The following is a 10,389-nucleotide window of genomic DNA, read 5'->3' as shown; positions in this document are numbered from 1 at the left end:
AACCCCCCCACCACCACCGAAGCAGCCCACTGACGGCTGAGGTTAGGAATTCAGATGTGTTGGGGTTATGTCAGCGAAGGTCCTCGCAACTAAAACAGTATATCATGTGCCCATGAGAAAGAAAGAAGTTGGAGAGCAAGCCTCTGTAATATGTAGCCCATGTGTGGCCCACAAGCGTGTGTGTGTGTGTGTGTGTGTGTGTGTGGGAGGGGGTTGGAAATCCTATGAGGAGAACATCTGGATATGTTTTTCCTGGTGTGCTGTGGTTGCTGCCACTGCCTGTGTGTGTGTGTGTGTGTGCGTGTGTTAGTTTTACTAGTTCAGTGTGTCAGGCCTTTGTTACTCCCCTGCTCTCCTTGGCTTTTTGTTTCCTCAAACATTATGTTATATTCTGACAGACCGATGAGACTGAGATGATGCCCGGCCGCTCTGACGCTCCTGCAGCAGGTGGAGGCCGCACCAACATAGAACATAGTTTCACTGTGGCTGAAAAACCGGCACTTTCCCCCTAAAAAAAACATCTGCTGCCCGTGGCTATTCTTAGATCTACAAGTTGTACCGGCCTGTGTTATAAATTGTATTTGTTAACCATTTCTTCAGTCTGGTGGTAGCTCCTCTTGGTACATGTTGTACTTTTTTGTAGTTCTAGGAAGTAAATGAGAGGCGGTCTGACGACACAAAGTACACAGAACTGTTTTGAGGAACCACAGTAAAATAACATAGAATAAGCCAGCCTTTTGGAAACTATAGGGTGCGATGTATAAATGTTTCCAGTGAGTCACTGCATATCGAGACTACAGTATGTGGGATATGTATGTTTTCAAAGCAACATGAGTGAACTAAGCCATCACAACTAACACACATACACATCAGTCTTGTCCAAAATGCAGGTGCAACTTTGTAAAAAAAAAAAAAAAAATCTTTCATATGTCATTTGCCAAAAATACACCATGAAGTGATGAAGTGTGGCTGTTGTCGAGACCAGGGGGATCCCAAGCTGATTTTTGCCACAGATGTCTGTTGTCATGGTTTTCACCATAGTGACATAAAAAAAAAAAAAACTACTCACACATTTCATGTTCTGCTGTTATTATGGACTAGATACCTCACATGATGAACTAGGTTAATTAGAAATCAGCATAGGCTACTGTTGCTGGAGGTGTGACAGGGAATGAGAAAAATAGAGCCATGGCTGATCCACTCTTAAAGGGATAGTTCAACATTTTGGCAAATTGGCACATTGCCATAATCCCTAGTTTTAGGAGTAAGTTTGTTACCTTTAATTCTTGGTGCAAGCTATTTTTAGAACGGCAGAGCAGAGCCACCAGCCGCTCAGAGCTACGTTATGGAGGCTAATGGGATTTCTTGGTTTCCCTCATCAAACTCATCAAATACACAATCCAACAACTCCAAAATGCTCTGGTGGACAAGTTGTGACCTGCACATTCACCACGCTATGAGATAATAACAGAACGTTACAAGACAGAGTTGTTTTGAGGTAAATTCATGCAAAACCGCTGATGCACGTTCCAGTTGGGGGCGGTTTTTCGGCAAGCAGTCTCTGCATTTGCCTCGGAAACAACTCTGTCTCATAACGTTCTGTTATTATCTCATAGCGTGGTGAATGTGCAGGTCACTACTTTTCCACGAGAGCATTTTGGAGTTGTTGGATTGTGTATTTGATGAGTTTGATGAAGGAAACTAAGAAATCCCATTAGCCCTCTGTAGTGTAGCTTTGAGCAGCTTGCAGCTCTCCTCCGCCGTTCTAAAAATAGCTTGCACCGACAATTAAAGGTAACAAACCTACTCCTAAAACTATAGAGATTATGGCAATGGGCCAATTTGCCAAAATGTTGAACTATCCCTTTAATGGTATTTCAGAAATCGTTGCTGATAAGTTCAATACTTTTTAGCAAATTATTATTTCTTTTGTTGTCTTTGTGACCTGGTTTTAAATTTCCGAGGCCTTTCTGTCACTTTAACTTAACTCGTGTGTCTTAATCTTCCACTTTATCATTTTCTGGACGAAACCTGGACATGGTGTTTCCATTATTTTGTCTATCACCTGTTTGTATGTAGTGAGTTGGATATTGGGATATGAATGAAAACATATCTGTGTGATTAGTGGTAGTCAACAAACCCTGATGATCAGTCTCTAGGTTTACAAAGTCACATTAAGGTGTTGCAGGTGTCCAGGTTTGTCACACCACCGTTTAAAACACCAGAAACGTGTTTGCGCCGCGGTTCCACCATGTCTTCTCCGACCACTGCTGGATTTTGGCAAAACTCCCCCGTGCCTCATTTCCTGCTTCACCCCTCGCTTGTCTCCCCCCCTTTTCCCTCCACTCATCGCCTCCCACTTCTTCCCCCCTCTGAGACTGAACCGTGCTTGTCGGCGGTGGCTTGGGTTTGGCATTCTGCTCCTCCAACCCACGCCTCGGCTCCCGCTCCAAAACCATCTTTTCCATTTGATCCCATTGGGAGTGAATGGATGGAGGGACTTTTTTTTCTTTCTTTTTTGCCTATTTGTAAGACGATACAACAAGAAAAAGTTTTTAATCTCGTTGATCTGTCAGCCTGTTATGGAAATCTGAAAGAGAAGATGCAGTTCATCTGAGAAGCTATCCTCTGTCTTCTGTCTCTTATTTTAGTGGACAAGGACTTAACTTTGTTCACGTGTCTCAGAAAAAAATATTTTCATCCTATTTGCATCCATAATTTGCATTTACTAAATATAAATATAGTTATTACCTCTTCTTCTGAGTTAAAAAGTTCTCACAGTAGAACATGAGCCTTCACTGGTGTTACCTAACGGCTCCAAGGTCAGTTGTAAATCACACACAACTGCAGTGCCACTGCTCAGGTAAAACAAATAAAAACCAGCTTATACACGCTTCAAGGTGTGTAAACGTGTGCTGATAGTTTAAAATTGATGACCTACTTTACAGCGGACCAACCCATAAAACAAACCTGGTGATAAGTGTTGAACACCTGCCCCTTCCCAAAGCCTCGCCTCGCCTCACCTCGACCTCACCTGCCTCTCCAAAGGTCGACACACGCCCACGTACTAACCAGAAATATAAAGAGGGTTTATTTGCCGAGTTTATGGTCATTTCCGGGGTCAAACCTTTATATCTTTTGTGCAATAATGTCATGTCACAAAGGCTGAGGTAGACAAGAATAAATATTAGGAGTGTGTGACTGTGTGATCAAATAAGAGCTTGGGTTTTAGAAATACTGAGGTCATGAATCCAGATCTCCTCAGTAGCACTCCTCCCTCCCCCTTAAATAAGTGTTTCACTGGCCACTCAAGTTAGATTTTAGATTATAAGGTTTTATGTCTTCCTTTTTTTTAACGAAATAATCAACATAACAGGTCCTGCACTTGAACACTCAGTTGTATTTTCATTAAAGTATTTTTTTTGTCAAATAAAATCTAATTTATATTCTAAAAGAAAATGAGCACCATTGGAAAACTGTGTATCAAGGAAAAAAAAAAAACAGCAAATAAATCTAAAAATCCTAGACACAATACACTGGACATTGCCAGAATCAGACTGTGATTATGTGATGTTACTGTCCAACATACAGTATGTGCAAATTAATAATGATGTGGGAGCTGTAATAAAAAAGGACTAAAATCTAAAAATGTCCCTGTTAGTATTGTAATGTAGTTCAGTCACCCACTGCTGATTGCCAGTAATGTCAGTCACTGTGTGTGGGTCACTGGGTTATTGTTGTCACTGATCTGTCATGATGACTTGACTTACACCAAGAGATCTGACATAAACATGACATGACAGGTTTCATATAGTAGAATGCTAATTTGCTGTCAAATGCTATGAACTCGTGACCTGTCCGGGGTTTTTCTTCTGCCTTTTACCCCATGTCAGCTTGGATTGCCTCCAGCCTTCCTGCCCCACTGAAGGTTAAGTGCTATACTAATGGGTGGATGCTGTCAAATGCTCTTCTGACACAGTCACTGATCAATAATCTAACCTTACTGTAATTACAGTAGTCAAGTTTGGAAATGTAAAAATATAATACAGCTTTATCACATATAATAAGATGGTCCAGTTGCAATATAATAATAGTGCTACTGTTCTGTACTGTTAGTTCTATCTGTTAATGTTAATAGCTTGTTGACAGTCACTGTAAATAAGCTTCTATTGTGTTTGACAAACATTTGACATGTATAATGGTTTGACAAATGAAGTACGCTATGACATACTTTGTCAGGCTAATAGCTCATGTCGAGTCGTAGTCGATCTCAGAACAACAACTTTGCACTGAAAGTGAGTGAAGCTGAACGGGCAGAGCTGATAAATCAGTTAGTACATTAAAAGAAAGGCCATTAATCCGTCAGTACTTTGATAATCAATAATAATTTAGGTCAATCACAGCTTCTCAGTCGTGATGATTGACTTTTCTGAGTTCAAAATGAGATTGAGCTGTTTCCATCCTGATCACGATGTGCACACGCATGCGTTTGTGTCGCACCTTCACCTGACTCAAGCAAAACACTTTTTACAGGCAATATATTTTAGGAGTCAGAGTGAATCATGGGGAAGTTCCAAAAGGACAATTATGGACTATGATAATAAAGTGTAATAATTCCGGAGGTCAAAGGCTGTACCGTATGTTAAATTGAAAAAAATAGTTGGATCAGCCATCACCACTGCTACCTTTGCTTTCACTTTTACAAATTCACAGTAAATGTCTCAATGTTGTTGTCCAATATTTTGTTCTGGCGGAAAGTTTCTGGCTATTGTGTTTTGCGCATGCTTTTGTCATTCTTTAGAAAAACAACTTTGTCATTGTAGGTTGGATGAAACCAGCTATTCGAAGACATGGCTCTGAAATCTGGGATATTGTGATGAGCATTTTTTAACTATTGTCTGGTCCAAACTGTTCTAAATAGACTGTGAAATAAACCTGATCAACAACTTAACTGTTAATTACAACCCTAATGTGATATTATTAACTTCATTACATTTAGTTCATTAGTCAAGAACATTTGTAGTTTAATGTTACTTTTCACACCATACACCTTAAAGCTTTTAAAGTCTTAATATCAGCTTGTATGAGCTGTCCAGTTACTGTTCACCATGTTTCATAAATAGATGTTCATTAGACCAGTACTGTAGCTGTCAGCTGGTTCACTATAATCCTGTAACATGTGGTGTATATGTGGTCATTTGTATAAACTGGTGGATTAATGTTGTGTTGATGTTCTGTGGGTCAACCGCTGGTGTGGAACAGGGAGCAGGAAAGTGAATCTCTTCAGGAGATGCAACAGGTTGTAAGTGTGATCTGACCATCTTTGACCATCTGTTTTTATGGCCCTGCTTCTCAGCTGTCATAGTGATATAATGGGGTGAGACTGAAGGTGTGTGTGTGTAAGAGAGAGAGGAGAGGACTGAGTCAATGCTAGATGACTCAATTCTGTGCTTTTACAGTCTTGCCTTACGTAGGTACAGTGTGTTTGCTCTGCAGGTTATTAGATAGATATGGTAGGCAGGGCGAAGTTTACAGGTGGTTGAGAAGAAGAACGATTTAAAAGTTCAAATAATGAGGCAAACAGACTGTTACTTCTGTCATGTTGGTTCAGTGGTTTATTAAATCCTTATTCACAGTGCTCAAATGTGTTTTCTGGAGCTGCTACAAACCTGTGAGCAGCAGTATGATTTTTGAGGACAGGTCTGCTGGCTTAGTTTTAGGATGAATTTCTTCCATTAAAGGGATAGTTCAACATTTTGGCAAATTGGCCCATTGCCATAATCCCTATAGTTTTAGCACTAGATTGATTCGTTTCCTTTAATTGTCGCTGCAAGCTAATTTTAGAACAATCGAGCCGAGCCACGAGCTTCTCAGAGCTACGCTATAGAGGCTCATGAGATTTCTCTCATCAAACTCATCAAATACACAATCCAACAACTCCAAAAAGCTCTTGTGCAAAAGTGCTGATGCGCGTTCCCGTCGGAGGCAGTTTTTCGGGAAAACAACTCTGTCTCGTAACGTTCCATTATTATCTCATAGCGTGGTGAATGTGCAGGTCACAACTTTTGGAGTTTTGGAGTTGTTGGATTGTGTATTTGATGAGTTTGATGAAGGAAACCAAGAAATCCCATTAACAATTAAACAATTAAAGGTAACAAGCCTACTCCTATAAGGATTATGGCAGTGGACCAATTTGCCAAAATGTTGAACTGTCCCTTTAAGGCTTAGGTTTGGCCACAACATGTTGTGGGTTTGGTTAAGTACTACAAAAAAAACCCAAAGGTGACTTGAAATGCCAGATGGGATGCATAAACATTTAACAAGGCTAAGAGTCTACAGCCATAATAGTGGCTGTGTGAACCGGCTAGGAGGCACAGCAGTGCTTTGGCCTAATTCAGCACTGCTCACACTGACGATACCAACATGAAGATTTTTAGCAGGCCTCGTTTATGGACTCTCAGAACTAGTCCACACTGACTGCATTGAAAATAAAAATTGTTTATAGTATTTCTGAACAGCCATACCAGAGGGCAGAGTGAAAAGCTGGCAATCATCAGCAGTGAGCCATTTCTGGGGCCGTAGCATTCGGAGGCTGCAATTGAAGACTAATTGCATCACACCAGTGCAACTTGACTGTCCCAGTTTGGAGGCTTCTTCAAATGCGGCCAACAAATGGCAGCCCTCCTTTCCAAGAATGATCCAAAGGGTGGATCCTTCACAGCCCAGCACACGCCAAGATTCACTGTGCGCCAGTGATGAAAGCAAAACAAAAAATGGACACAGGTCAACTTGTAAAGATAAGTATTCAGTTCTACGCAGTAGACAGCAGCAGTACAGCTGGTAAACCCCAGGGCCTTAAAATCTGAAGGTTTCATCAAATAAAGTTAGGTGTTGTCATGGTTGTTATCATCTGTCTTCCATCAACCAGAGGGCTACACCTTTGTGGACCGCATTAAGGATGTAGCCCATGAATTAGGACACAGCTATAGAGTGTGGGCTGTGTCACATCACACCTGCATCATTTAGTCTGGTTAAACCAAATCCTGGTTTGTTTTCTCCATTTGTACAATTCACACAAGTCCAGGCAGGTGTGACAACAGAAATCCCACTTGGGCACAGACCAAAACAGTCATACCTAATCAAGACCCTGACAAGGTGGACTCTGGTCTGGTTCCAAACTTACTCTGGTTCATCCTCTTTGGTCCAACCAGTTGGTGAATCCATGAGTTTGAGGTAGAGGATTCCAGTTCACTTCTTCTTGTGTTCATTTTCCTGTTCAATCCATACCAGACAGTCTGACCAATAAGCAGAGTGAACATTCTGCTATTAGTATTTCTAATTACGTATTTTGGTTCATTAGATGAAAACAAACCGAACCAAAAGGAAAATGCAGATGGTCAAACTCCTCAACTAAATTGTATTACGGTGAACAAACAAATAAGATGTGAACCTAATCCTGGAGATAACTGCTCAAATTGTGAGGGAGCATCGTCCCAGCAGGACAATGATGGTTTGTGTGCTCTGTTGTACAAAAGAAAAGTACAAAAGAGAACTAGACAGAGAGGTCAAATACTTCTCACCTTCACAGAGCCGCCATCCAGATTAGTTTTGCAGGTATTTGGTCATAAAACCAAGTCCCAGGCAGGTTTAAATTTTAACCTCACTGTCACACCAGAGGGGATCTCAGGGTATCACCATGGCTACATTTCATTAAGACAACAAGTTTGTATGAAATGTCATGGAAATTCATCATTTGAGGGCTAAATATAACGCATGGTATAACCACACATTTTGGCCGCCAACTTGAATGCATGAATCTTTGATTTATGTATACTGAGATCTTTAGGACACTGAACCCTTGATAGGTCAAAATGATTACCAGTGCCATTCTATCAGCAATTAGCAGTCTAGAGATTGTTTTTGTGCCTTAATGGGTTTGCAGTGCTCACCATCATTAATATTTCATGTCATTGTTTTGTCTCCCATGATAACTGCTAGACTGAGGAGATTTCATTCATGTTGTCAGCTGTTTCTTCAAATCAACACTCCATCATCTCTCTCTCTTACTCTCTTGCTCTCTCCCTTTTCTGTCTTGTGTTAGTGTCTCTCCCTCCTTTCATCTTTCAAGTTTGGTCTTTAATAATAAATTGAACTGAGAGGCTTCTCTGAAGCACATGTAGACAACATACAACATATACACTAACAGACACAGGGCCACACCTGGACTCTCTCGAAGACTCTTAAAAAATTTATAGCATCCAGCGCTCGCACACTTCCACTGCAGACATCAGCATTAATACTGCCTTTCTTTTTTACTTGTGTGAAACACTGAGCGCTCCACCACTTCACGCGATGATGTCATCCCAGATGTTTTAAGTTGTTTCAGCAGCGGCCTTTGAGAGCGCATTCACTTATTTTATTACATTTGTCCAAACTAAAGCATTGGTCCAGCATGTTAACTGGCTCTGGTTGTGTACGGCAGATGGCTATTCACATGCGCACTGTGCTAAACCATATTTTACAATGTTTTCTTTGTCTAAAACCTCATTGAAGAAACATGATAATATAATGATTTTGATCGTCGTTGTCAATCCTGAAGTCAATACTTGTGTTCCATGTGTAATAAGAAAAAATCGAACTTGCCACCAGTGCTCTTACGCTTTGCTCTTGTGGATTCAGTGGTCAAATAAATGACTTGTAACTTGTTACAGGGAGAATGGAAGCTTTCTGCCTTCCACCTAGCGTCTCTTGGCTGGAAACCAACCTTGTAATATCAGCGCAGCAGCCCCGGTGTCCCAGCTCTCGACACAAACGTGCCCCATAACCTGTAATCTCTTGTTTATGACAGATAAGATTACACAAATATACACATCGTAACACGCTTTCTCGCCGGCTAAGTTGAAAACAAGTGCACACGACCAGGAGGAGGGTTAGCAAAACAGTGAAAAAGCGACCAGACTTGAATAGTTCCCCATTTGCCATTTTGTTCAAAGTGGCTAAAAAACATTGACTTCTGTGTATAAGCTCTCCCCTGTTTCTCTAAAAGACTGTAGGATCCAAATCCAAATCAACTGTAGGTAGTACAGTAACTGCTTCACGGTTCTGAATTAAAGAGTACTGTTCCATACATGTAAACTAACCCTAACCCTTAACCCTAACCAGAAACGCCTGTTCTATCTTTCAAAGGCATCCCTCATCCATTACAGCTTTTGTCATAGGAATATTGATAATATCATGAACACTCTGGAGAATGAAATGAAAATTACCTCCTGAAAGTCTAACCCTAACCCCAACCAATCTCACCAGTGATCTGAAACTGGCAGTCTCAGTGACTGCACATGTCTGATTAGTGAATAGATACAAAGCCCAGAGTAACTGAGCATAAACAGGCAGAGCAGCTTGATCCATTTTGCAGGGCTGTTTTCATGTGTTGTCGACCTGCGTGTTTTGGGGCAAAGGAAACAGCAGAGGAAATGCCAGCGTTAGCGTGGGAGAGGGGTGGCCACCTCACTCCATCACTGAGGTGAGTGGGTTTAAGCTACAGTCTGCCTTAAAGAGACCTCAGACAAAAACACAGAGACAAGAGAAGGAGCTTAGTGCCAAGTTGGCATTTTCTCAATATATTAAGGAATACAAGGGGGAGAATTTACACCGTCGCACATTTGGATTATAATTGACAGGAATAATAATTACTAAAATTGTGTTATAAGGACAAAGCATTACACTCCTTTCTCTTCACAATTCATTTCAGCTACAAACGTCTTACTGAACAAGTACAGTTCAATCTTGTTAACATGAAGTTTAAATCTCAGCTGAGGTTTGAAACGAGAACATTTTAATCTGTGAAAGTGAAGAAGAAAAAAAAAAGGTTTTGGAGCTGTTCCACTGACAATGAATGGGAGACTTTTTCTGAATACTGGAAACAACCCAGGGTGATTTTCCAGGGATATGGGCAGATCTTCTGGTTCAGAAATCATCAATTTAATGCTTTTCATAGGAAAGAAGCCCAGACAAGTCCACAAAGATCAGATAATCCTCCCATTCCCTGACGGAAGTGCCGGTTATTTCCATAGATATTCATCAAAGCAGAACAGAATTTTGAATTCCTCTCACCTCCTCCACTTTGTGTAGAGGTAACATGTATTTGTAGCTCTGAAATCATTGATACAATATACATGTATCACTATAAGTGGAAGCTGTATGTCTCTTGACAGCCTTGAACATTAAAGGAGCTATTTGGATTTCACCTATTGTATAAAGTGAAGGCTAGCAAGCTATGCTAACTAGCTTTCTGGCAAGTTCCTTCTCAAAGTAACCGTCTGAATAGTACAAGGAGAGGATATTACTCAGCGAGGGACAAAAACTGTTGCTCATCTGTTTCATCTGTCC

Source organism: Trachurus japonicus, chromosome 5 (assembly GCF_045865225.1).
Source record: "Trachurus japonicus isolate A0001 chromosome 5, Traja_1.0".
NCBI classification, from domain to species: Eukaryota; Metazoa; Chordata; class Actinopteri; order Carangiformes; family Carangidae; genus Trachurus; species Trachurus japonicus.
Note: the sequence above shows the minus strand (reverse complement) of the source record.